Source organism: Scyliorhinus torazame, chromosome 5 (assembly GCF_047496885.1).
Source record: "Scyliorhinus torazame isolate Kashiwa2021f chromosome 5, sScyTor2.1, whole genome shotgun sequence".
NCBI lineage: Eukaryota > Metazoa > Chordata > Chondrichthyes > Carcharhiniformes > Scyliorhinidae > Scyliorhinus > Scyliorhinus torazame.
Window position 1 is genome coordinate 82,361,790 of NC_092711.1, and position 22,406 is coordinate 82,384,195.

Sequence of the window (22,406 nt, forward strand, 5' to 3'; positions counted from 1 at the left end):
AGCTTTGACAAAGAGTCACCCAGACCCGGAACGACAGCTGCCATCTCGCTCCACAGAGCCCGTCAGACCTGCTGAGATTGTCCAGTATTTTCTGTTTTTGTTTCAGAATGAAGCATCCGCAGTAAGTTGCATTTGTCGTTCACTTAGACATGTTTGAGATGGTGAATAAGTATGTTCATCTGCATTTGTAAATGCATGAAATTCTGTTGTACTAGCTCCGAATATCCAAAATAGGAAGATCCTTTTCTTCTCATTGCCTGTCGAAAATTCAGTACTTGTGACTTAATGTGGAATTTATTTTCGTGGCTCATGAGAGACTAAACCTCATAATCCTCGAACATACGAGATCGGGGAACAAAATTACTTTGTGCAAACATTCCTCACACAACATGAGAAGCACTTGATGTTTCTAACCGGTGTGGACCCGGGGACCTTTCGCATGTTAGGGGAATGTGCTAACCACTACACTACCGAAACCGCTGGCGGTGCAGTAATCAATGGACTTGTGCAATGTTCAACCTCACTGTGTTGCCGCCTCTTCTCATGGTTTGGCTGAGAGGCCATGTCAAGAAGACAGCCGTTTCTTTAAAACCGATGTCTCAACTTATAAAACAATCAGGAATGGAACTTTACTGACCTGAAGATAAGTTATGTTTTGCTTGAAGTGGAAGTTAAATTGAGAAGGCAGGGCTTTCGTAAATAACCACAACCGATACGAGAATTGAAGATGTCCTGCTCACTTTGCGCAGCATCAAGAATCAGCTGTTACCCACTGAGTTAAAGCGCAGGCCAAAATTCAGACATTCTTCACCTGAGGAAGGAGCAGCGCTCCGAAAGCGAGTGACATCGAAACAAACCTGTTGGACTTTAACCTGGTGTTGTAAGACTTCGCACGAAACTCAGAAGTGCGAGCCAGCAGTCAAACCTGGAATCTCCTGATTCGTAGTCAGGCGCGTTATCCATTGCGCCATAGGCCCATTCGAGTGCATGCATTTGGCTGTTGCTCGTTGATGAGAACCAGTTACGAGATAGTCTGCAACAGACTAAACTGGAAGTATGAGATGTTTCTGCCCTGTTTCGAACCGGGGACCTTTCGCGTGTAAGGCGAATGTGATAACCACTACACCACAGAAACAGTTGGCAATCAGTGGACGTGTACAATGTTCAACCTCACTGTGTTGCTGCAGATTCGCATGGTGAGGCTGAGAGGCCAGGCCAGGCCACTTGTTACAAGACGACAGCTGTTTGTTAAAAAAAAACAGTTGTTTCAACATATAAAACCATGAGATGTAGAAATTATATCGAACTGAACATAAGTTCTATTTTGCTTAGCTCGGTCTTAAATTTGTGCCCTGTGGTCTCGAGGTCTGGTTCTCGTTTACGGATTTTTAATCAATGCGAGCGGTCGTGGGTTTAAATCCAGGACAAGCCCTTTACTCCAGGTCAGACATTATGAATTGTTTGCGACGCTGACGGCGGGGTTGGTTTGCATTGGCCCACTCTGAAAAAGGTTTCTCAGGACTCGGGATGTTTACGTCGTTTCTCTCCCCACAGATGATGCTCGAGGGAGACAGTGTCTGAGCTGGAGCGCGGTTGGATAGAATTGATGCTCCAGATCTGCGTTAACTTCACAGGAACGTGACCCATCTAATCGACAGAGCCAAAGTGGAGAATTGAACTGACTGGAGAGCTGCATCTTAACGCTGACCTCCCGGACCTCGGTCTCCTGAAATGTTCCAAAGAAGCTCAACAAACACTCGAGGAACAGCAGCGCATCTTTCCACTGGGCACTTTACAGCTTTCACACTCAGAGTGTGTGCAACAGTCTCACCCTGTAAATGCTTCCCCCATTCTGTGTGTTCTTCCATCGCTGATTTGGGTTTGAATCTTGTTTCCACTTGTTCTTTGTATCCGGGCGGTAGTTGTTGAGAGCTGGCACAGACACAGCGGCTGGAATGGCCTCATACTGTGGTGTAATTATTCTCTCATTCGATGCTAACCTCACTCTGTGGCCAGGGAACCCTCATTTAATCTCTCCTGACCTGCACCCTGTCAGAGCCCTTTCCTGTTGTTCTGTTTGCTCCCTCCGGGATTTCACTTGGTTAAAACGTCCGACATTTCTCACCGGTCCCGGTTTTAATGAAAGGTGATGGTGAAAGACGAGCTTTGTTGTCCTGTCGACAAATCCCGCCTGAGTCGCTGAGTTGTTCCAGTATTTTCCGCAGATGTTAGATCGATTTTCGATGGCAATAACAGCATGTATAAGTTACTTTCCCGCGGCTCGTTGGTCTAGGGGTATGATTCTCACTTTGGGTGTGTCGGTTTCGAATCTTGCGAGAGGTCCCGGGTTCAAATCCCGGACGAGCCCTTTGCAAGGTTTTCTGTTGGTCAAGCGATATTTTCTTCATTTCTTTGCGGCACATTCGGTGGGATTCATTGACATTGGGTTTCCTTTGAGAAGCTGAGCTCACACAGCAGGGAACCAACACGTTCCCGAGACAATCGGGACAATTTCTAAAAGCTTGTCTGTGATTAGACATTCACTTACCTCTATTGACTAATTCCGGTGGATTCAGGCAGCTCTCTGTCTGTTTCATTTTATTCAGTTTAACAACATCAGACTGTGTAATCTCTCTTCCCCCTCCACCATCTGTTTCCATCAACTTATTTTCATTCCTTCCATTGATATGTTTTGCCCTCAGCATTCCCCCCTCCCCCCAGCCCATACCATCCTACTTGAGCAATCTGATCCCTGTCGCCAATTGTTCTGTGACATCCTGCTTACTTTGTTCTGCTATTAACACATTCTGATCTCTTGAGGCGCCACTATCAGCACCTTTGTTATCCTTGATTAGCCACATTTACATTCCCTTTTTCTTTCTGTCCGAGACATTGTCGTCATTTTCCACCTAATGTTGACCACTCTATCGAGGCCCAATAGGGCACCCCACCCTCCGCCCATCCACAATAGGCTGAATCTGACCCCATTTCCAGTTCTTCAGCTTTGACAAAGAGTCACCCAGACCCGGAACGACATCTCGTTCCACAGAGCCCGTCAGACCTGCTGAGATTGTCCAGTATTTTCTGTTTTTGTTTCAGAATGAAGCATCCGCAGTAAGTTGCATTTGTCGTTCATTTAGACATGTTTGAGATGGTGAATAAGTATGATCATCTGCATTTGTAAATGCATGAAATTCTGTTGTACTAGCTCCGAATATCCAAAATAGGAAGATCCATTTCTTCACATTGCCTGTCGAAAATTCAGTACTTGTGACTTAATGTGGAATTTATTTTAGTGGCTCATGAGAGACTAAACCTCATAATCCTCGAACATACGAGATCGGGGAACAAAATTACTTGGTGCAAACATTCCTCACACAACATGAGAAGCACTTGATGTTTCTACCCGGTATGGACCCGGGGACCATTCGCATGTTAGGGGAATGTGCTAACCACTACACTACCGAAACCGCTGGCGGTGCAGTAATCAATGGACTTGTGCAATATTCAACCTCACTGTGTTGCCGCCTCTTCTCATGGTTTGGCTGAGAGGCCATGTCACTTATTACAAGAAGACAGCCGTTTCTTTAAAACCGATGTCTCAACTTGTAAAACAATCAGGAATGGAACTTTACTGACCTGAAGATAAGTTATGTTTTGCTTGAAGTGGAAGTTAAATTGAGAAGGCAGGGCTTTCGGAAATAACCACAACAGATACGAGAATTGAAGATGTCCTGCTCACTTTGCGCAGCATCAAGAATCAGCTGTCCCACCCACTGAGTTAAAGCGCAGGCCAAAATTCAGACATTCTTCACCTGAGGAAGGAGCTGTGACATCGAAACAAACCTGTTGGACTTTAACCTGGTGTTGTAAGACTTCGCATAAAACTCAGAAGTGCGAGCCAGCAGTCAAACCTGGAATCTCCTGATTCGTAGTCAGGCGCGTTATCCATTGCGCCATAGGCCCATTCGAGTGCATGCATTTGGCTGTTGCTCGTTGATGAGAACCAGTTACGAGATAGTCTGCAACAGACTAAACTGGAAGTATGAGATGTTTCTGCCCGGTTTCGAACCGGGGACCTTTCGCGTGTAAGGCGAATGTGATAACCACTACACCACAGAAACAGTTGGCAATCAGTGGACGTGTACAATGTTCAACCTCACTGTGTTGCTGCCGATTCGCATGGCGAGGCTGAGAGGCCAGGCCAGGCCACTTGTTACAAGACGACAGCTGTTTGTTAAAAAAAAACAGTTGTTTCAACATATAAAACCATGAGATGTAGAAATTATATCGAACTGAACATAAGTTCTATTTTGCTTAGCTCGGTCTTAAATTTGTGCCCTGTGGTCTCGAGGTATGGTTCTCGTTTACGGATTTTTAACCAATGCGAGCGGTCTTGGGTTTAAATCCAGGACAAGCCCTTTACTCCAGGTCAGACATTATGAATTGTTTGCGATGCTGACGGCGGGGTTGGTTTGCATTGGCCCACTCTGAAAAAGGTTTCTCAGGACTCGGGATGTTTACATCGTTTCTCTCCCCACAGATGATGCTCGAGGGAGACAATGTCTGAGCTGGAGTGCGTTTGGATAGAATTGATGCTCCAGATCTGCGTTAACTTCACAGGGACGTGACCTATCTAATCCACAGAGCCAAAGTGGAGAATTGAACTGACTGGAGAGCTGCATCTTAACGCTGACCTCCCGGACCTCGGCCTCCTGAAATGTTCCAAAGAAGCTCAACAAACACTCGAGGAGCAGCAGCGCATCTTTCCACTGGTCTCAATACAGCTTTCACACTCATAGTGTGTGCAACAGTCTCACACTGTAAATGCTGCCCCTATTCTGTGTGTTCTTCCATCGCAGATTTGGGTTTGAATCTTGTTTCCACTTGTTCTTTGTATTCGGGCGGTAGTTGTTGAGAGCTGGCACAGACACAGCGGCTGGAATGGCCTCATACTGTGGTGTAATTATTCTCTCATTCGACGCTAACCTCACTCTGTGGCCAGGGAACCCTCATTTAATCTCTCCTGACCTGCACCCTGTCAGAGCCCTTTCCTGTTGTTCTGTTTGCTCCCTCCGGGATTTCACTTGGTTAAAACGTCCGACATTTCTCACCGGTCCCGGATTTAATGAAAGGTGATGGTGAAAGACGAGCTTTGTTGTCCTGTCGACAAATCCCGCCTGACTCGCTGAGTTGTTCCAGTATTTTCCGCAGATGTTACATCGACTTTCGATGGCAATAACAGTGTGCTTCTGTTACTTTCCCAGGGCTCGTTGATCTAGGGGTATGATTCTCGCTTTGGGTGTCTCGGTTTCGAAAGTTGCGCGAGATCCCGGGTTTAAATCCCGGACGAGCCCTTTGATAAGGTTTTCTGTTGGCAAAGCGATATGTTTTCTTCATTTCTTTGCGGCGCATTCGGCGGGATTCATTCACATTGGGTTTCCTTTGAGAAGCTCAGATCACACAGCAGGGAACCAACACGTTCCCGAGACATTTTCTAAAAGCTTGTCTGTGATTAGACATTCACTTACCTCTATTGACTAATTCCAGTGGATTCAGGCAGCTCTCTGTCTGTTTCATTTTATTCAGTTCAACAAAATCAGACTGTGTAATCTCTCTTCCCCCTTCACACCTGTTTTCATCAACTTATTTTCATTCCTTCCATTGATATGTTTTACCCTCAGCATTGCCCCCCTCCCCCAGCCCATACCATCCTATATGAGCAATCTGATCCCTGTCGCGAATTGATCTCTGACACACTGCTTACTTTGTTCTGCTATTAACACATTCTGATCTCTTGAGGCGCCACTATTAGCACCTTTGTTAGCCTTGATTAGCCACATTTACATTCCCTGTTTCTTTCTGTCCGAGACATTGTCGTCATTTTCCACCTATTGTTGACCACTCTATCGAGGCCCAATAGGGCACCCCAACCCCGCCCATCCACAAAAGGCCCAATCTGACCCAATTTCCAGTTCTCCAGCTTTGACAAAGAGTCACCCAGACCCGGAACGACAGCTGCCATCTCGCTCCACAGAGCCCGTCAGACCTGCTGAGATTGTCCAGTATTTTCTGTTTTTGTTTCAGAATGAAGCATCCGCAGTAAGTTGCATTTGTCGTTCTCTTAGACATGTTTGAGATGGTGAATAAGTATGTTCATCTGCATTTGTAAATGCATGAAATTCTGTTGTACTAGCTCCGAATATCCAAAATAGGAAGATCCTTTTCTTCTCATTGCCTGTCGAAAATTCAGTACTTGTGACTTAATGTGGAATTTATTTTCGTGGCTCATGAGAGACTAAACCTCATAATCCTCGAACATACGAGATCGGGGAACAAAATTACTTTGTGCAAACATTCCTCACACAACATGAGAAGCACTTGATGTTTCTAACCGGTGTGGACCCGGGGACCTTTCGCATGTTAGGGGAATGTGCTAACCACTACACTACCGAAACCGCTGGCGGTGCAGTAATCAATGGACTTGTGCAATGTTCAACCTCACTGTGTTGCCGCCTCTTCTCATGGTTTGGCTGAGAGGCCATGTCAAGAAGACAGCCGTTTCTTTAAAACCGATGTCTCAACTTATAAAACAATCAGGAATGGAACTTTACTGACCTGAAGATAAGTTATGTTTTGCTTGAAGTGGAAGTTAAATTGAGAAGGCAGGGCTTTCGTAAATAACCACAACCGATACGAGAATTGAAGATGTCCTGCTCACTTTGCGCAGCATCAAGAATCAGCTGTCCCACCCACTGAGTTAAAGCGCAGGCGAAACTCTGAACTCCGAGCCAGCCAGGAGTCGAACCTGGAATCTCCTGATCCGTAGCCACGCGCGTTATCCATTGCGTCACTGGCCCATTCGAGTGCATGCAGTTGGCTGTTCCTCGTTGATGAAGACCCAGTTACGAGATAGTCTGCAGACTAAACTGGAAGTACGAGATGTTTCTGCCCGGTTTCGGACCGGGGACCTTTCGCGTGTAAGGCGAATGTGATAACCACTACACTACAGAAACAGTTGGCAATTAACGGACGTGTACAATGTTCAACCTCACTGTGTTGCTGCCGATTCGCATGGCGAGGCTGAGAGGCCAGGCCACTCGTTACAAGACGACAGCTGTTTATTAAAAAAAAACAGATGATTCAACATATAAAACCATGAGATGTAGAAATTATATCGAACTGAACATAAGTTCTATTTTGCTTAGCTCGGTCTTAAATTTGTGCCCTGTGGTCTCGAGGTATGGTTCTCGTTTACGGATTTTTAATCAATGCGAGCGGTCTTGGGTTTAAATCCAGGACAAGCCCTTTACTCCAGGTCAGACATTATGAATTGTTTGCGACGCTGACGGCGGCGTTGGTTTGCATTGGCCCACTCTGAAAAAGATTCCTCAGGACTCGGGATGTTTACGTCGTTTCTCTCCCCACAGATGATGCTCGAGGGAGACAGTGTCTGAGCTGGAGTGCGGTTGGATAGAATTGATGTTCCAGATCTGCGTTAACTTCACAGGGACGTGACCCATCTAATCCACAGAGCCAAAGTGGAGAATTGAACTGACTGGAGAGCTGCATCTTAACGCTGACCTCCCGGACCTCGGCCTCCTGAAATGTTCCAAAGAAGCTCAACAAACACTCGAGGAACAGCAGCGCATCTTTCCATTGGGCTCCATACAGCTTTCACACTCTGTGTGCAACAGTCTCACACTGTAAATGCTTCCCCCATTCTGTGTGTTCTTCCATCGCTGATTTGGGTTTGAATCTTGTTTCCACTTGTTCTTTGTGTCCGGGCGGTAGTTGTTGAGAGCTGGCACAGACACAGCGGCTGGAATGGCCTCATACTGTGGTGTAATTATTCTCTCATTCGATGTAACTTCACTCTGTGGCCAGGGAACCCTAGGCCTTTTCTCATTTAATCTCTCCTGACCTGCACCCTGTGAGAGCCCTTTCCTGTTGTTCTGTTTGCTCCCTCCGGGATTTCACTTGGTTAAAACGTCCGACATTTCTAACCGGTCCCGGTTTTAATGAAAGGCGATGGTGAAAGACGAGCTTTGTTGTCCTGTCGACAAATCCCGCCTGACTCGCTGAGTCGTTCCAGTATTTTCCGCAGACGTTAGATCGACTTTCGATGGCAATAACAGATTGAGGTAACGTTCAGGAACAGACTAAACTTGAAGCACGAGATGTTTTGGCGGTTTCGAACCGGTAACCATTCGCGTGTAAGGCGAATGCGATGACCACTACACTACATAAACAGCTGGCGATGCAGAAGTCATAGGACCTGTGTCACGTTCACTGAACTGCCTTCCTGCAGCTTCTCATTGTTCGGCTTAGACGTCATGTCACTTCTTATTAGAACACGTCTGTTTCTTTAAAACAGGTGTCTAAACTTACAAGCCAGAAGAAGTAGAACCTATATTGAAGTGAAGCATTTGTTCTCAAATCTCTCACGGCGAAATGCTCTCTTCAATTATTAATGCAGCATTCTTAAATTCCTGCAGTAAAAAACAACCAACTTTACACAATGCTTGTTTCGTTACTCAATGCATAAATTGAGTTTAAGAATTGAGAATTATGTGTTGCTTATATTTGACCCCTCTGTGTTTTGGTGTGAAACATTCTGCAGCCTAAATCCCGTTCATGTATAAGAAAGGAGGGGTGACAGCAAATTCGCACTGAGCCTGGATTCCCACAGTGGCTTTTCCTTTTTCTCCATCAGGAAGACCGTTTTTTCTTTCCGAAAGCTGGTTCAGTTAAGTCTCTGGCATTTCCTCTACGTCAGTTACAGTACCGTTTGTGTCTGTGCTTTTGAGTTCACATTACTATAAAACATCCTTCAACCAGGCCTGTTTCATTTTCTGATCCCAATGCGATCTGCTCTACATTGGAGAGACTAAATGCCGACTGGGTGACCGCTTTGCAAAACACCATCGCTCCATCGACAAGCTGAAGGCAGACCCTCCTGTCGCTATTTTAACTCACTGTCCTGCTCTCATGTCCACCTGTCCGATCTTGGCCTGTTGCAATGTTCCCATGAAGCTCAGCACAAAGCCGAGGAACAGCCCCTCGTCCTCCGATTAGGCATGGAACAGCCTTGTGGATTTAACAGTCTGCTCAACAACTTCGGACTGTGAAATCCCTCCTCCCCGTTCACCACATGTTTATTTCCATCAACTTATTTTCATTGCTTCCATTGATATGTTTTCCCCCACCATTGTCCCCCCCCCCCCATCCCATCCCCCTAGCCCATGCCATCCCTCTTGGGAAATCGGCCCCGTGTACCTTATTGTCCTCTGCAATTAACACATTCTAATCTCCTTTTCGCCTCTATCAGCACCGTTCTTAACTTTGATTAGAACCATTTACATTCCCTTTTTCTTATTTCTGTCCAACATATTTTTGTTATTCTCCACCTATCGCTGGCCGTCTATCGAGGCCCAATGCTTAATGCTCCCTCCCTTCCCCCCCCCACACACACCGCCAGTCTAAATCTCACCAAAGATCCTGTTGTCCAGCTTCGACAAAGAGTCACCCAGACTCGAAACGACTGCTGCCATCACTCTCCACAGAGGCTGTCAGACCTGCTGATATTGGCCAGTATTTTCTGTTCTTGTTTGAAGTTGAAGTTAAATTGAGAGGGCAGGTCTTTCATAAATAACCACAGCCGATACGAGAATTGATGATGCCCTGCTCACTTTGCTCTGCATCAAGAAGCAGCTGTCCCACCCACTGAACTAAATGGGACTCCAAAAGTTTGAACTCCGAGTCAGCTAGGAGTCGAACCGGGAATTGCCTAATTGGTAGCCAGTAGCGTTATCCATTGCACCACTGGCCCATAGCCGTGCATGGCTTTTGCTATTTCTCGATGACGAAGATCAGTTACGAGATTAAGGTAATATTCAGCAACAGGCCAAACTAGACGCACGGGATGTTTCTGCCCGGTTTCGAACCGGGGACTTTTCGCGTATAAGGCGAATGTGATAACCACTACACTACAGAAACAGCTGCCCATGCAAGAGCCAACGGACCTGTGCCACGTTCAACTAAACTGCCTTGCTGCAGCTTCTCATTGTTCGGCTGAGGGGCCCTGTCACTTCTTACAAGAACACGTCTGTTTCTTTAAAACTGATGTCTCAATTTACAAGACCAGACGACATAGAACCTCCCTTGAGCTGAAGCATTTGTTCAGCAACCCAAGGCCGGAAGTGAACGTTGGTCCCTGGCGCTGTGAGGCAGCAGTTCTAACCACTCGCTGAAATTTTGCTATCTGGAAACCGCTCATGCCTGCAGATAAAATACTCACCGAATCGACTAATTGACCTCATCCTAAAATGTTTTACAACGCACCCGCCAGTAGAGGGTGCCATTGTCAAGCATGGGCCTGATGAAGTCACGTGATGGCACTGACAAAGCCAATGCAGATGGTACCTGAGTGATGTAACAATAGTACTGACACCCTGCAGTGTGTGGGTGGAACAATGAGCTGAACAGAGCCCGGGTTCCCTCTCTGCTTCTCAATCGCTGCCTCATCCCATTCCCATTCACACAGAGAGATTCAGTCAGGCATGCCTCTGTTAATACTGGACGAAGTCTTACAATACCAGGTTGAAGTCGAGATCAAACCATCCCCCAGAGCAAGGGCAGGAACGCAACATTAGTAGAATTGAAAATACTCTTTGAGGTTTTTGTACATGGTTGTAGCTGCTTTGTGACACTGTTCTCAATGCACAGTAATAGACTGCCCCGCCCTCCACACTGAGTGCGTTTATATTGGTATAACCATTCTTTTTACACTTGTTGGCAGCCGCCAGATATCGTCCTGAGATCTCCTCTTTCTTCATCGCCAATATGTTAATGATGATCAATTTCGGCGGCTGTGCGGGTTTTTGCTGATACCAGAGCATGCGGTACATAGTCGGGCCTGTATATACGCAATCTAAACGCACGGAACCCCTTTCTGATGCGATATTGTCACCGGTGACTGGATTACTGGGTCTGCGCATAGTCCGCCTGCGAAAGTAGAGGAATGAAACAGAAGAACATAAGAACATAAGAACTAGGAGCAGGCCCCATCTGGCCCCTCGAGCCTGCTCCACCATTCAATGAGATCATGGCTGATCTTTTGTGGACTCAGCTCCACTTTCCGGCCCGAACACCATAACCCATAATCCCTTTATTCTTCAAAAAACTATCTATCTTTATCTTAAATACATTTAATGAAGGAGCCTCTATTGCTTCACTGGGCAAGGAATTCCATAGATTCACAACCCTTTGGGTGAAGACGTTCCTCCTAAACTCAGTCCTAAATCTACTTCCCCTTATTTTGAGGCTATGCCCCCACGTTCTGCTTTCACCCGCCAGTGGAAACAACCTGCCCGCATCTATCCTATCTATTCCCTTCACAATCTTATATGTTTCTATAAGATCCCCCCTCATCCTTCTAAATTCTAATCTATCAAGGGTTAATCAAAATTCCCGAGACTCTGAGAGTGAGTTGTCCATCTGAGAAACGCGCGGCTGGGGGACCGGCGAATCCAGCCCACAATCCAGAACTTACTATGCAAGAGCGCCGCCAGTATTAACAGAGATGTGGAGATGCCGGCGTTGGACTGGGGTGAGCACAGTACGAAGTCTTACAACACCAGGTTAAAGTCCAACAGGTTTGTTTCGATGTCACTAGCTTTCGGAGCGCTGCTCCTTCCTCAGGTGAATGAAGAGGTATGTTCCAGAAACACATATATAGACAAATTCAAAGATGCCAAGCAATGCTAGGAATGCGAGCATTAGCAGGTGATTAAATCTTTACAGATCCAGAGATGGGGTAACCCCAGGTTAAAGAGGTGTAAATTGTATCAAGCCAGGACAGTTGGTAGGATTTCGCAGGCCAGATGGTGGGGGATGAATGTAATGCGACATGAATCCCCGGTCCCGGTTGAGGCCGCACTCATGTGTGCGGAACTTGGCTATAAGTTTCTGCTCGGCGATTCTGCGTTGTTGCGGGTCCTGAAGGCCGCCTTGGAGAACGCTTACCCGGAGATCAGAGGCTGAATGCTCTTGACTGCTGAAGTGTTCCCCGACTGGAAGGGAACATACCTGCCTGGTGATTGTTGCGCGATGTCCGTTCTGCATGCAGACGCTGCGACAACGAATGAACGGACATCGCGCAACAATCACCAGGCAGGAATGTTCCCTTCCAGTCGGGGAACACTTCAGCAGTCAAGGGCATTCAGCCTCTGATCTCCGGGTAAGCGTTCTCCAAGGCGGCCTTCAGGACCCGAGACAACGCAGAATCGCCGAGCAGAAACTTATAGCCAAGTTCCGCACACATGAGTGTGGCCTCAACCGGGACCTGGGATTCATGTCGTATTACATTCATCCCCCACCATCTGGCCTGCGAAATCCTACCAACTGTCCTGGCTTGGTACAATTCACACCTCTTTAACCTGGGGTTACCCCATCTCTGGATCTGTAAAGATTTAATCACCTGCTAATGCTCGCATTCCAAGCATTGTTTGGCATCTTTGAATTTGTCTATATATGTGTTTCTGGAACAGACCTCTTCATTCACCTGAGGAAGGAGCAGCGCTCCGAAAGCTAGTGACATCGAAACAAACCTGTTGGACTTTAACCTGGTGTTGTAAGACTTCGTACTGTGCTCACCCCAGTCCAACGCCGGCATCTCCACATCTCTGTTAATACTGGCGGCGCTCTTGCATAGTAAGTTCTGGATTGTGGGCTGGATTCGCCGGTCCCCCAGCCGCGCGTTTCTCAGATGGACAACTCACTCTCAGAGTCTCGGGAATTTTGATTAACCCTTGATAGATTAGAATTTAGAAGGATGAGGGGGGATCTTATAGAAACATATAAAATTATGAAGGGAATAGATAGGATAGATGCGGGCAGGTTGTTTCCACTGGCGGGTGAAAGCAGAACGAGGGGGCATAGCCTCAAAATAAGGGGAAGTAGATTTAGGACTGAGTTTAGGAGGAACGTCTTCACCCAAAGGGTTGTGAATCTATGGAATTCCTTGCCCAGTGAAGCAATAGAGGCTCCTTCATTAAATGTATTTAAGATAAAGATAGATAGTTTTTTGAAGAATAAAGGGATTATGGGTTATGGTGTTCGGGCCGGAAAGTGGAGCTGAGTCCACAAAAGATCAGCCATGATCTCATTGAATGGTGGAGCAGGCCCGAGGGGCCAGATGGCCTACTCCTGCTCCTAGTTCTTATGTTCTTATGTTCTTATGTTTCATTCCTCTACTTTCGCAGGCGGACTATGCGCAGACCCAGTAATCCAGTCACCGGTGACAATATCGCATCAGAAAGGGGTTCCGTGCGTTTAGATTGCGGATATACAGGCCCGACTATGTACCGCATGCTCTGGTATCAGCAAAAACCCGCACAGCCGCCGAAATTGATCATCATTAACATATTGGCGATGAAGAAAGAGATCTCAGGACGATATCTGGCGGCTGCCAACAAGTGTAAAAAGAATGGTTATACCAATAGAAACGCACTCAGTGTGGAGGGCGGGGCAGTCTATTACTGTGCATTGAGAACAGTGTCACAAAGCAGCTACAACCATGTACAAAAACCTCAAAGAGCATTTTCAATTCTACTAATGTTGCGTTCCTGCCCTTGCTCTGGGGGATGGTTTGATCTCGATTCAGAAAAATACATTATATTGCGGTCTCTGTCCTTGTACAGGTCAATAAAGGGGACATTTGGGATTCGTGAGATTAATCTGCATGTTGCCATGCACAATAAATTTAAGCTTGGAATATCACTTCCGAGCAGAAGTAATGCAAGCTCACAGATGTGGGGATAATCAAATCTTCCAGGACCATGAAGTTAGGTGGGTCTAAGACTACTGCATTTGAGCCACTAGTTCCTGTAACTGAAGACAGAATGGACTGATCTGCTGTACTTATGAACACATAGACTGCACATTTACTATTCAATGAGAGTCTCACGAAGCAACACCACTAAATTACCAGAAAGGAGCATGCTTTTTTAGACTTCAGTGGAACATCGATTTCCGATCGAAAATACATCAAATATGTGTTGACTCGTTTTGCTTTCTGTTATGCAGTCGCCCAGATAAGCGAGGGGGTGAGCGAGTGGTGCTGTCCATGGTGAGTGCTGTAAAATTCATGGGACTCTGATAACTCCTCGACTCACAAAAGTTCAGAAAATTATAATAATTTACGAACAGAAAATTATAATAATTTCAAAATTCAGAAACAGCCTCATGTCAAAAGAACAACAAAGAACAAAGAAATGTACAGCACAGGAACAGGCCCTTCGGCCCTCCAAGCCCGTGCCAACCATGCTGCCCGACTAAACTACAATCTTCTACACTTCCTGGGTCCGTATCCCTCTATTCCCATCCTATTCGTGTATTTGTCAAGATGCCCCTTAAATGTCACTATCGTCCCTGCTTCCACCACCTCCTCCGGTAGCGAGTTCCAGGCACCCACTACCCTCTGCGTAAAAAACTTGCCTCGTACATCTACTCTAAACCTTGCCCCTCTCACCTTAAACCTATGCCCCCTAGTAATTGACCCCTCTACCCTGGGGAAAAGCCTATGACTATCCACTCTGTCTATGCCCCTCATAATTTTGTAGACCTCTATCAGGTCTCCCCTCAACCTCCTTCGTTCCAGTGAGAACAAACCGAGTTTATTCAACCGCTCCTCATAGCTAATGCCCTCCATACCAGGCAACATTCTGGTAAGTCTCTCCTGCACCCTCCCTAAAGCCTCCACATCCTTCTGGTAGTGTGGCGACCAGAATTGAATACTATACCCCAAGTGTGGCCTAACTAAGGTTCTATACAGCTGCAACATGACTTGCCAATTCTTATACTCAATGCCCCGGCCAATGAAGGCAAGCATGCCGTATGCCTTCTTGACTACCTTCTCCATCTGTGTTGCCCCTTTCAATGAGCTGTGGACCTGTACTCCTAGATCTCTTTGACTTTCAATACTCTTGAGGGTTCTACCATTCACTGTATATTCCCTACCTGCATTAGACCTTCCAAAATGCATTACCTCACATTTGTCCGGATTAAACACCATCTGCCATCTCTCCGCCCAAGTCTCCAAGCGATCTAAATCCTGCTGTATCCTCTGACAGTCCTCATCGCTATCCGCAATTCCACCAACCTTTGTGTCGTCTGCAAACTTACTAATCAGCCCAGTTACATTTTCCTCCAAATCATTTATATATACTACAAACAGCAAAGGTCCCAGCACTGATCCCTGTGGAACACCACTGGTCACAGCTCTCAAATTAGAAAAGCATCCTTCCATTGCTACCTTCTGCCTTCTATGACCTAGCCAGTTCTGTACCCACCTTGCCAGCTCACCCCTGATCCCGTGTGACTTCACCTTTTGTCCTAGTCTACCATGCGGGACCTTGTCAAAGGGCAACAAAAACGGTCATCCGCAGAATCATCATCATAAGTGAATGAACAATATAATCTGGGTACACAGTGAGTGGCGAATGGGGGTTTTGCCGTGAAGAAAATACTGAGTCTCGAGATCATAACGAGGTGAGCGGCGAAGCGTTTCCCCGCGATAGTTCCGAATCAATCGCTCTTCAGGGCAGGCAATTATCTGTCAGAGCAGAAATCCAGATTCAGGTCCCACTGCACCGCTGATCCAACCAAACACAAGAGTCTATAGCATCACAATGATGTTGGAGTGAGACTAACAAACGGAGACTATGACCGGGGACACCGCAGACTGAATGCTGAAAATGCGTGCGGCGATTATCAGCTGCAGTCACAAGTGATGGAGCGGAAATAGCGACAGTTGAGCATCCAGCCGCCTTTGACCATCCTGCACCTGCTCACTGCTCACCTCACTGAGAACAATATTGTGTAGGAGGGGCGGAAAGGGGCCAGATTCAACTGACACTATATACGCCTATTTGAAAGAAGTTTTTCTATTGCCCTTTTTACCCTGCATTTTACCCCGTGTTGTTTTCCGTTCTCAAGTTCCTCCCTGTTGACATGTTCTATTGATTCTTCTTCCCTCGTCAATTTCGGCGCCAGACGCCAAATGGTATCAAGTCACAGTACAATTAATACTATTTACTGCAGTCGGTGCGGTGGCCAAGAGGAAAAGCGTTTGTCTTGTAAACCAAAAATCGCGGTTCAAGCACCGCCTGTGTCTCGTGTGCCGCTGCTAGACTGTCCTGCGTTAGTTCTGAACTGCCATTGTACTGATCCATTCAAAGTCGTCTATAACGCTTCATTATCTCCCACAAACAACCGCAACATGAAATATCATTCATCTACTTCTTTCTCGGACGTTGAACTTTCAGCTAATTCAAACAATTCTGTGTGATCTGGTCACTGCTAAAAGTTAACTCCTGAGAGCACCCGTTTGCTCGCTTTTGTAGCTTCGTTGTGATCAAAATAAACAAAACTAGTCTGTTCAGCCTTGTTATCATTCTGATTTATAACCTCCGCCTGTACTTTACAAAGGTAACCCTAGTGGAACCGCATCTCGGTGTAGAGTTGGTTGACTATTTATCCCTGGCCCCCTCAAAACAGTAACTATTAACGATGCTAATGCTCTGGGTGGCACTCGTTAATTCTTGTGCATTAGGCTGAATTAAAATGATTCCTTTCACCTTTCGCCTTGATTTGAGATAAAGATCTACCGAAACAAATAGACAAACATTAATTCGAAGAAAAGCGAGTTACACCCAGAAAAAACCAAAATGACGGATAATATGAGACAGAAAAAGGGAACAAAACTGAAAAACACAACCAGGGGTGGAATCTGATTGGACAGACTTAGCTGTGTTTCGTCCTCAACTAACAGAGGCTGGTCCACAGCTGACGTAAAAGCTGCGAGGCGAGCCAATCGTAGCACGGAGGAACGCCCCTCAATTTCCCAATAAGTGAAGCCTGCCTCTGATCAGAGTTTACTCTGTGATATGAGACTAGAAGCAGCAACATATTTGAAACAGTGTCGCTGTTTACTGTCCAACCAGGAACCATGTTCTCCCTGTGTGCTTTACTGATAATAATGGTCTTGCTGCCCGGTGAGTCTGAATTCAAATCCTCAGTCTGTGCTTCATGGTTATATTTACTCCCAGATTTCTGACACATTCTCTATGTTGTTACAGGAACCAGTGGCCAAGATTCCGTTTCCCAGGAGCCGCCTGAATTAACGGTTGAGGAAGGACAGACGGTGATATTGAATTGCAGTTACAAAGCACAGTACCACTCGCCAACTCTCATCTGGTACATCCAGTATCTCGGGAAAGCTCCGAGATATTTACTGAAAATGTTCGGCAAGGAACAGGGCGATAAGTCACCAGAGTTTTCTGACCGATTTTCTGCTGATTTGGACAAAGACAAGAAAACCGTTCCATTAAATATCACCGGGGTCCGTGTCTCTGACTCTGCCGTGTATCTCTGTGCGCTGATCCCCACACTGTTACAGAGGCACAGTCAACCCGTACAAAAACCGGCAAGGCACTCTCAGCTCCTCTTCACTGAATCAGATCTGTAAACCTGGATTGTAAACTGTTCGTATAAACAAAACAATATTACAAAGAACAGCTGCGCGGGTGATCACTGCCAGTGATGCTGAATGTTTATCACTCTGTGTAAAATCCCGGTTTACATTAGTTTTCCTGATTTCCGAGCAGATCTGTAAATGGGAGGTTCTGGTTCTGCTATCAGAACAACATGAAATATTACCAACCCGTGCCCCATCTCGAAAATTAACCCCGATAAAGAACCAACATTTGATTTAATGCGCGTTTTATTATTAGTCTGTAGCACAGAGGAACCTAATTGTACAGTCGCTGAGTTTCTTCAAGGAGCCAATAGAATTGTGGATATTAAGGCAAATGCGACCTCTTTGGATAATGCTGGAGGGTGGATGTGAGGCAGATCGCCCTTGATCTTACTGAATGACAGACCAGATCCAAGTGAAGGGGCAAATGGTCCACTGCAGCTCCTATTTCTTATTTTCAGAAGTTATTCTGTTCAGTTCATTGTTCTGAGAACTGTTTCATGTGGTTCCATGCTCCTTGTTCTGACGTCATGGATTTGAGACCAAAGAAACTCTGAGCTGATTGGATGAAAGATAGGACACAGGAGCTGAGGGATGATTGGGTGTCGCCTCTCCATTCTGTCACGAATGAACCAATCAGTGGCGAGTTGGGATATGACTCAACATCTTGCCAAGTCTTATCCGAAACAATTTAGCTTTAACTCACTCTGTTTAAATCCACCACCAGCTCTGCGAACATGTCGACTGTTACTTTTTACACATCCCTCGCAGCTGTAGCTCTCTTAACTGGTAAGTTCTCAAGTTGCAAAATATTCACTTTGCTCGTAATACGACATATAAATCATTATTTAAATGTTTCTCCCCTCCTTTTGCAATCTATTCGCCTTGTTGTAGCCTTGTGGATAGCACAATTGCTTCACAGCTCCAGGGTCCCAGGTTCGATTCTGGCTTGGGTCACTGTCTGTGTGGAGTCTGCACATCCTCCCCGTGTGTGCGTGGGTTTCCTCCGGGTGCTCCGGTTTCCTCCCACAGTCCAAAGATGTGCGGGTTAGGTGGATTGGCCATGATAAATTGCCCTTAGTGTCCAAAAAATTGCCCTTAGTGTTGGGTGGGGTTACTGGGTTATGGGATAGGGTGGCGGTGTTGACCTTGGGTAGGGTGCTCTTTCCAAGAGCCAGTGCAGACTCGATGGGCCGAATGGCCTCCTTCTGCACTGTAAATTCTATGATGATAAACTATGATTCCCTTAACCTGATATCATCGTGATAATAAAAAAATGAAGTCTTCCATTTCTGAATGTTTTCAGGGATTAGGAGTGAAGGCTCGGTCTCTCAGGAGCCGCTTGCAGTGACACGATTTGAAGGAGACTCAGTGACCATTAATTACAACTTTTCGACCAGAGCGGATTCGTATTATTTACAACTGTACCGTCAGGACCCGAATAAAGCCCCCACATTATTGATTTACGTTCATAACTATGGTGATGTTTCCAGAGCAGTGGGTGTGGGGACTCGATTTTCTACATCAATAAATACATGGAAAAGTGAGGGGAATTTCACCATCCGGGAGCTGCGGCTGTCTGACAACGCGGTGTATTACTGCGGACTGAGAGACACAGTGACAGCAACCAGAGGGAGCCTCGTACAAAAACACAGCCGCAATGTGACAAAGAGAATAGCGGACTGAGGCGGAAAAGCTGGACTTTATGAACATATCAGCAGATTTTTCTGATTTGAAATAAATCCAAATGATTGACAAGCAAGAGATAATAATAATATTTAATACTGTCACAAGTAGACTTACATTAACACTGCAATGAAGTTACTGTGAACATCCCCTAGTCGCCACACTCTGGCGCCTGTTCCGGCAGCACTGGGGAGGTTTCCTCTGCTCCATTTTAAAATCGAATACACTCTGAGCATAACGTTATGATATGTTTAGAGCATTTATTCCAGTTTCCAAATTAAATATATTGCGACAAAAATGCTGAGCAAATATTTGACATTGTGTTCCAGTCTTTGAAGGAGTGACACACACCGCGTAAATGCAGTAGCGGGCATATAACACTGAGGGGTGCTCAGGACAAAAGTACAAAAACTTTGTGCATAAAGCCTTGTCCGATGCGCACCGGTTCGCTAGGGCGCTCCAGGCGCTTTCTGATGTTCTTTTCCGTTTGGCTTTTGTATTTAGTTGGCTTTGTTACCATTAGTCGAGGTGTCCAAAACACCAAGTCTGATCTTAAGGATAATTTACTTATTTAGCATTATTCATCAACTTCTAATCGTGTCCGGAAAATAACTCCTGTACTTTTTCTGTATTGAGGATTGGTTGTTTGGTAGCACAGGCGTGAGCATTGTTGAAAATAATTGTCGAGGTTTTTCGCCTTGTACTCATCAGGACAAGAACAGCAATACCAGGGGAAACAGCATAATGTATTTTTTCAGCCATATTAAGCATTCTGAGTTTTAATATCTGTCAGTGACATTAACATTCAGTGGTGTTTAATCGGGTTATTATGATTATTAAGGTTTTCCTCACCCGATGGGCATTGGTTTGCACTACAGACTGATATTACAAACCTAAAATTACTTGTCCTTCAGCGATTTCCTGAACAGGGGCCAGGGATATAAATAGTGCCGACCACATGCACAGTTTGTTTTCTCAATGGTTGCGACGAGTTCACAGATATCCTCATATCAGCATCAACTAATTCTGCTCTCAGAATTGCAATAATTGGACTGAATCTGTCTTCGATGTAAACGATTTTAGATGGTGTTTACGTAGATTGTGTTCAGGGCCTGTGCTCACAGGAAACCATTCACGTTTCAGTGTCTGAGCCGCTGTGAAAACAAGCTCTCACCAGACAGCAGCTGTGACCCAGAAACTTGCGGCAGTTTTTGTTTGAAACTTTACCTCGTTGCCATCACTGTGAGACCCTGCACAGTAATAGCCCGCAGTGTCAGACAGCCGCAGCTCCGAGATGGTCAATCGGTACAGCTTGTCTGACAGCTGAACTGTATCAGAAAACCGGTCCTGAGCGAAATCCGCCTTCAATTCAGCACCGCCACCCGTGTGTCTCCGGACCGCAAACTCGGGCTCTCTGTCTGGGTACTGACGATACCAGAATAAGTATAAAGCATCGTCGGTATAGGTGCAGCATAGAGTGACATCTTCTCTTTCTGTCTGTGTGAGTGAGGATTCCCGCTGGGTAACAGAATCTCCATCGCTCAGAGCTGCAACACACAGTTATAGAAAGCGGAAATCATTGCTCATAAATTCAACTGAACTGAACTGAGGGTGAAAATTCCGTCGGTGTAACATAAAAATAGATAGAATTTAGAGCACGAGAAGTTCATTCGGCCTAATTGCTTCATGTCAGTGTTTACAATCCCCAGGAGAATCCTGTATCTCTTCTCATCTCATTGTATCAACAAATCACTCCGCCCCTTTATCCCTTATCTGTTTATCTAGCTTCCCTTGAGTTGTGTCTTTACTCCGCTCCTCGGCTCTTCCTTGTGTTAATTTGAGCCACATTCTACCGACTCTCTTTCTAAAGTTGTTTCTCCTGATTTCCCAGTTAGAGAATTTGGTGGTGCTTAGATTTCTGGCACCGATATTTGGAACCTGTGGAATTATCCTCTCCACACTCCCATCAGATCATTGTAACGACATCAAGGTTGGGTTAGGGTCAGTACAGAAAAGAACCAGAACGTTTACATTGCTTTCTGATAGATATCATCCTTCAATTCCGGTACCATCACTCTAACTCGCGCATGCTTTGTGTTTTGCCAACATAAACTCCTGTAAGGAAGAGACTGAGGCATAGACTCGTGTTTTCTAAGACAGGTTGGATACTTGATTAACACAAGGGTACTGCTTTCCAAATTTCTTCCTCTAGAAATGAACTTTTTTAATGTTTTAAACGTCTTACCAACAATGAATGTCACCCAGATCACAGCGAGAACGGGGATCCACATCGCTGCTGGTCCTGGATTCCCGGGACGAATTCTGTCTCAGAAACCTGCAGAATATCCAACCAGATAAAGCTGAGAGCATTGGCTGAGGATGTTCTGACGTCACTTCCTATGGAACGAATGATCGGAAGAGCTGGGATAGCTGGGTCTGATTGGTCTGATGTCACCTATTTAAACACACGTGTTTACATAAGAACATAAGGAGCAGTAGGCCATCTGGCCCCTCGAGCCTGCTCCACCATTCAATGAGATCATAGCTGATCTTTTGTGGACTCAGCTCCACTTCCCGGCCTGAACACCATAACCCTTAATCCTTCAAAAAACTATCTATCTTTATCTTAAAAACATTTAATAAAGGAGCCTCTACTGCTTCACTGGGCAAGGAATTCCAAAGATTCACAACCCTTTGGGTGAAGAAGTTCCTCCTAAACTCAGTCCTAAATCTACTTCCCCTTATTTTGAGGCTATGCCCCCTAGTTCCGCTATCACCCACCAGTGGAAACAACCTGCCCGCATCTATCCTATCTATTCCCTTCATAATTTTATATGTTTCTATAAGATCCCCCCTCATCCTTCTAAATTCCAACGAGTACAGTCCCAGTCTCCTCAACCTCTCCTCGTAATCAAACCCCTTCAGCTCTGGGATTAACCTAGTGAATCTCCTCTGCACACGCACCAGTGCCAGTATGTCCTTTCTCAAGTAAGGAGACCAAAACTGAACACAATACTCCGGGCGTGGCCTCACTAACACCTTATCCAATTGCAGCATAACCTCCTTAGTCTTAAAATCCATCCCTCTAGCAATGAAGGACAAAATTCAATTTGCGTTCTTAATCACCTGTTGCACCTGTAAACCAACTGTTTGCGACTCATGCTCTAGCACACCCAGGGCT

At 45.8% G+C, this 22,406-nt stretch overlaps 1 long non-coding RNA gene and 5 other non-coding genes across 6 annotated transcripts; 2 read left to right on the forward strand and 4 right to left on the reverse strand.

Annotated features, from left to right (window-relative positions):
- Positions 1 to 1,062: 1,062 nt before the first annotated feature.
- Positions 1,063 to 1,135, reverse strand: trnav-uac (transfer RNA valine (anticodon UAC)). Its single transcript has one exon. It is a non-coding gene; the product is annotated as a tRNA-Val (tRNA).
- Positions 1,136 to 2,278: 1,143 nt separating this feature from the next.
- On the forward strand, positions 2,279 to 2,368 carry trnap-ugg (transfer RNA proline (anticodon UGG)). The gene is given in 2 exon segments: positions 2,279 to 2,314; positions 2,333 to 2,368. It is a non-coding gene; the product is annotated as a tRNA-Pro (tRNA).
- A 1,683-nt stretch (positions 2,369 to 4,051) lies between these two features.
- On the reverse strand, positions 4,052 to 4,124 carry trnav-uac (transfer RNA valine (anticodon UAC)). The gene has a single exon. It is a non-coding gene; the product is annotated as a tRNA-Val (tRNA).
- A 1,874-nt stretch (positions 4,125 to 5,998) lies between these two features.
- LOC140418667 (uncharacterized) lies at positions 5,999 to 19,523 on the forward strand. The gene is made up of 3 exons (XR_011945214.1): positions 5,999 to 6,102; positions 17,142 to 18,328; positions 18,846 to 19,523. It is a non-coding gene; the product is annotated as an uncharacterized lncRNA (long non-coding RNA).
- trnav-uac (transfer RNA valine (anticodon UAC)) lies at positions 6,944 to 7,016 on the reverse strand. The gene has a single exon. It is a non-coding gene; the product is annotated as a tRNA-Val (tRNA).
- Positions 9,927 to 9,999, reverse strand: trnai-uau (transfer RNA isoleucine (anticodon UAU)). Its single transcript has one exon. It is a non-coding gene; the product is annotated as a tRNA-Ile (tRNA).
- Positions 19,524 to 22,406: the final 2,883 nt, after the last annotated feature.